Here is a 5,870-nt window from a genome sequence, read left to right as displayed (position 1 = left end):
GCTGCAAGCAGGTCTCTTTACAGATGTTATTTCAACCTTCTGAGCCTTCTAACGCCATGTAACTCCTGTTACCTCGCTTGAAACAAGTTTGCATTGGGCAGAAGGAATAAACAGTCTTGTCTAGGCTCTTAGCATTTGTCCTCCTGTCTGTATGAAGGGCACTAGAGGTGGCAGTAAGGCATGGCAGGGCTTGCTTCATGCAAACCGATCTCCTTTTTCATGCAGTACAGAGAAAGAATGTTGGCCAGGCTGCTCCAGGAAGAGGGAAGATCCTGAACTCACTCGAGGGAGCCTCAAGGGCAGTGGCATTCTCTCCTAAGGTGCATGATCAGGAACAAAGGGATCCTTATTCATCTCTTTCTGTTACACTCGTTTGCTTATTACTCCTTAGAAGCAGCGAGAAGACCATGAGCAGCCATTTCAGTTGGCTAAGGAAGGGATGAAAGGCTCAAAGAGAAAGGCTGTCATTTCTGAGAAAGGTTTATTCCCATTACGGAATAATCTCAGAAGGAAAGCACTCCACGGGACTGATCTTTTAATTATAGTGGGGTGACTGCATCTGTGAGATCTCACTTTGGATCAAACGCTCTCCTCAAAGGCCAGATACTTGAGAAACCACTTCTATTTGGACATGGCTTCTCTCCATGTTTTCTAGTCTCTCCTGTTGTACCACCCATTGTCAAATCTCCACTGTTGTTTGAAAAAAACTGATAAGGAGACAAAGGCACAACCTTTCAGAGATGGCACCTGAGGGCCTTCAATTTGTTCCAGCTACTGAGCCAGGTTAGGATTCTCAGCTATGCTGACCAATTATCTGTAAAGAACTTTATAATCATGGTGTCATGGAGAATGCATATATGTATGTATACACATATATGTATTTGAGACAGGGTTTGTGTAGTCTTGGCTGTCCTGTAATGAGTTCTGTAGGGCAGGCTGGTCTCTAACTCACAGAGATCTGCTGCCTTTGCCTCTTGAATTCTGTTGCCGCTGCCACCACCATCATCACCACCACCACGCTCCCATCATGACCACCAGCAGCAGCAGCAGCAGCACCAGGCAGAGACTATATTGTCAATCAAATACCCCAATGCATTTAATGTTACTCACAAATCATAGTTCTTAGCCAGGCACAGAAGTGTGTGCCTGCAATGACAGCATTTGAGAAACTAAAGCAGATAGATTGTTACAAATTCAAATAGAGCTTGGACCACATAGTGAACTTGACCCATACTGAGCAACAGAATAAGAAAGTGTCTCAAAACACCACCACCACCACCACCATCATATCCTAGTACAGTTGAGGAATAGAAGCAAGAATCACATCTTGGGAGGATTGGTATGCTTGCAATGCCCAGGAGAATTGAATGAAATAACATGATATGTATGTATTTATTTATTTATGTATGTGTGTGTGCGCGTATCAGAATTTTGTTATCCTAAAATAATTTTAATTTCAGAACTTTTTTTGTTTTGGTTTCTATGTATATGGATTTATATCTGTGCACCATACATGTGTGGATGGCCCCAAAGGCCAGAAAGGGACATCCCATCCCCCAAGATTAGAATTATAGACAGTTGTGAGCCACTATGTGGGTGCTAGGAAAAGAAGTTGGGTCCCCTGAGACAGCAGTCAGTGCTCTTAACAAGTGAGCCATCTCTCCACCTCCAGAGTTTCTTGAAGCAAGCACAGAAACAGTCTCGAAACCCTCACTGGTGGATCCCTTGATAAAGCAGTCCAGAAGCCATTCTTCCAGTATTGTGTGATCCAGACACAGTGGTATACTGTTATTCCAACACTCAGGACATAGAGTCAGGAGAAAAAGAAGTTTGAAAGCATCTTCTGCTACAGAGAAAGTTCAAGACCAGTTTGGATTACATGAGACTTTGTCTCAAATATTAATCACAGTTACAAAGAGCTAAACATTACTACTGGAGAAATGGCAGTTATCGCTAGCTGGATGACCAATGTACTGGCAGGTCCACAGCTAACTGTCAGCAAAGCATGTGCTAAGATAACTTTATAAAGTTAGTTAAAATAAACTAGGGCTGGTCAGATGGATCCATAGGCTAAAGTGCCCACTGCCAGGCCTGGCAACCTGAGTTAGATCACCTGTGTGTACAAGGCAGAAGGAGAGAGCCAACAACTTCACAATGTCCTTAGACCTCCATATCCTGATTATGTCACACATGACACACGCTACACAAACACAGAGAGACACAGCATACTCTCCCACAGATGCAAATACAAATACACACTAAAGTAAATTACTTTTTATTTTATAAAAATAGAAGCTTCTTTCTTTTTGTTTGTTCATTTGTTTTATTTTGTTTTGTTTCATTTTTTTGCAAGACAGAGTCTTCTTGTATAGCCCTGGAACTAGCTCTCTATACCAGGCTATCTTCAGACTCAGAAATCCACCTGCCTCTGCCTTCAGTACTGGGATTAAAGGGATGTATCACCACACTCCATTCATAAATAAGATCTTCTTTTCCTCGTACACCTGTACAGACAACCTCTGTAGAAAATGACCAGTCTGAATTAGGCTAAGACAGATAATAATATTTTTAATACATAATAAAATTTATATTATAATAGAATACAACTTAATACATATTTACTATGTATACTAATAATATAATTTACCTTAACATGATAGAGTTTATAAATTTTAATTTAGCCCTGCCACTAAACAGCAAATGATCTAGAGGAAGACGAAATAGAATGTGCTGACTCACAAGTGACTCTCAAGTTGGAAACCATGTGGTAGAGCTTAATATAGTCCAGGGACACAAAATGACAGTGGTTATATTTCCAGGGTTCATAATCCAGATGTTATTCTTGGTGGATAAACTTGGCTATTTCCAGCTCCGAGTTTCAAAAAAAAAAAAGTCCTGACTCAGAATGGCTTAAACCATGAATAATGTATATCTCAGGTAGCAAGAAGTGCTGACATAGACTGGCTTCGGGTGGTCACGTCTAGGCCTAAGGAGGGCCAAAGACCCCGGCTGAATCCTTCTTTCAGCTGTACCCTCTGTGGTCACCAACTAGTTCCTCTCAGAAGCTAAGTCTCTCAGTTAGTACTGTCATAGACCTAGACGGTACTGATTGATACTGAGTGGGAAAATCAGAGTCTCTCCCTCTCCCCTGTCCCCTCCCCCCTCTATCCTCTCCTCCCCTCACCCCTCGCCCCTCTCCCACCTCCCTCACTCCCAGTGAGATTAGAGGAGTGTGCCACCACTGCCTGCCTGGCTGAGATCATTTTTCTAAGGACCTAGTTCTATCAGCCAAGAAGCCATTCCCAGAAACACACCAGACAAGCTTCTTTCACATCTCATTGGGTAGAACTGTGTCACATGGACTTCTTTGAACCAATTGCTGATGAGGAAATCAAATGATCTTAATTGGCTTAGACCTTTCACCATTTTTCATGGAGAAAGAGACAGCAGCCAGGGATGGGGAAATGCAGAAGTAGGGGATTAGACTGAGCAGCATAGCCTGCTGTAGAAGAAAAAAATCTGTCGGGGGGGGGGGATAGGTAGATAGATGATAGATAATAGGTAGATAAATAGATAGGTAGATAGGGATAGATAATAGATAGATGTTGGACAGATAGATAGATAGATAGATAGATAGATAGATAGATAGATAGATAGATAGATAGATAATAGGTACTCTAGATAGATAGATAGATAGATAGATAGATAGATAGATAGATAGATAGATAGATAGAAAGATAGATAGATAGATAATAGGTACGATAGATAGATAGATAGATAGATAGATAGATAGATAGATAGATAGATAGATAGATAGATAGATAAAACTTTAAAGGGAGATATGTGTGACCCTAGCACCCTAAAGGCAAAGGCAGGGGGACATGAGTTCAAGGTCATACTGGACTGAAGAGTGGATTGCCTAGCAAGAGACTGCTGCAGGAGCATCAAAAACAAAATAAATATTTTTTAAAAAGCACAATGCTCCCACTCAGCAAAATCTTTTGTTTTCCTCCCATGGCTACTGTAAGCATAAAGCTGGTATAATTAAAAACGGCCAGGTACAATTGTTCATGGCTAATGACATATGCCAAACCCAGCAGATACTCATCAAACAATCCATGACACATAATTAAGGGATATTATTTTGAAATGACTGCAAGCCCATAGAGAATGCTCAGTGTTCCAATTTCAAAAATGTTTTGGAGCTGATTCCAGGTATGAACCATGGGAGATTTCACGAAACTGGAACTCTAATCTGCAAAGCCTGCACAACTTGATGAGCCTATTCTTCCACTCACCCACGCTGGGGGAATGCCTTTTCTGTAGGACATTAAAGTTATTATACGTACTGCTACGTGGTGGCTAGGAAAACTCTTTTGGGCTTCATAATGCAACACTTAATTTTCTAGATGAAGGCAGAGCTAGCTGAAGAATCATCACAAGCTCAAATCACAGAGGAGATGGACAACAAGAAAGCTCTCTGCTTCGCCATCGAGATGCCAAATGGGTAGCATGCAGCCCGTCTTCAGCACCCTCTCCAGACTCCTTGAAGAAAACACAAAACAAAACAGAGGAAAGGCTCTCCAGAGAGTCTGCCTTTCACTGGACAGGAATGCAGTAATGCCTCGCTCTGTCCCTGAACTATTCAGCTTTCAGTGTCCCCAGTGAGGAGGCCTTCTGATCAGAGAGGGGAGGCAGGCATCAGAAGGCAGGGACAGTTGAGTGCAGGGTCATTCCAATTGCATTATTGATCCTCCCTGGCAAATGGGGAAGCCTGGCTAGCAAACAATTGGTGATTCAGAGGTCACAAACAGCAAAGAGTAAAGAGTTTTCCTTAACTCCATAAAGATGCTCAGGCACCTGGGTGATTCTGCCTTCTTTTTCTCTATAGTTCTTTTCAGGAAGCCACTACTCCTAAAGAGCTCTAGATCCAAGGGGGCATTTTTCCAACACCAAATACCAAAGGTCCTGTTTAATGTCCCATGCTAGTTTGTGTTTTAGTGACACAAAAAAATCAATAGTGAGGGTGTTCTGGTAAGAGGTTTACTAACATGTTTCTGCTCTGCAAAATAAAATAAAATGTGTCAGATGCTATCCCAGGAATATGAAACGCTAGAAGCACTACAGATCTCAGTGAAGTTCAATAAAGACTTTCTGTTTCCCAAAACTACAGCACAATCAAAATCCCACCCAAATATACCAAAAACCATATTTTCATTTATATTTTCCCAGACTCCTCCATTAGAAAGTGAAGTTCAATGGAGACAAATAGAATTTCTGCTTCTTTAACAATTTTCTCACAAGATTTTTCTTCTAGGAGTACTAGAGAAGATTGCAATATGTGTTTGTCTGTTGTGGCATTTTAGAAAATGGCAGAATAAATTATTCCAACACATTTAAGCAACTTCAGAATTTTCCCTCTGTGTACAGGGAAATATGCCCACCGATGCTTCTCTGAAATGTCCTTGTTGACATGTTAGCATAATTCAGTTCGCATAGGAAAGATGAGAAGTCTTGGATCCGACAGGAGAGCACTCCAAGTCTCCTACTATAAAGATAGGATACAAAAATCTAGTTCTCGTGGCCCTTACAGAATACATGAGAGTGAGACTCTGGGGCTATGGAAGAAGAGGACTCTATACTCCCAAGAGATGCTGTGGTGTTCCGCCTTTAAGAATCAAAGACCCAGGAACGGATGATGTGGGGTCTCTTCCTAAGTAAGCTTCAAGAAATGGATTAGCAGCTGGGCGTGGTGGCACACGCCTTTAATCCCAGGACTCAGGAGGCAGAGGCAGGCAGATTTCTGAGTTCGAGGCCAACCTGGTCTACAAAGTGAGTTCCAGGACAGCCAGGGCTACACAGAGAAACCC

The 5,870-nt window shown here is 41.8% G+C and overlaps 1 long non-coding RNA gene across 2 annotated transcripts in view; it reads right to left on the bottom strand.

Annotated features, from left to right (window-relative positions):
• Positions 1 to 2,340: 2,340 nt before the first annotated feature.
• LOC115032162 overlaps positions 2,341 to 5,870 on the bottom strand; it is a 17,207-nt gene continuing 13,677 nt past the window's right edge. The window contains exon 3 of one of the 2 annotated variants that reach the window (XR_003837818.1): positions 2,341 to 2,519. This is a non-coding gene — a long non-coding RNA (uncharacterized LOC115032162). Of the gene's footprint in view, positions 2,520 to 4,355; positions 4,546 to 5,870 lie in introns of those variants that run through there. The other variant, XR_003837817.1, reaches the window with a different exon arrangement.

This window comes from Mus caroli, chromosome 10 (assembly GCF_900094665.2).
Source record: "Mus caroli chromosome 10, CAROLI_EIJ_v1.1, whole genome shotgun sequence".
Lineage (NCBI taxonomy): Eukaryota > Metazoa > Chordata > Mammalia > Rodentia > Muridae > Mus > Mus caroli.
This window is presented reverse-complemented; position numbering and strand designations above follow the sequence as displayed.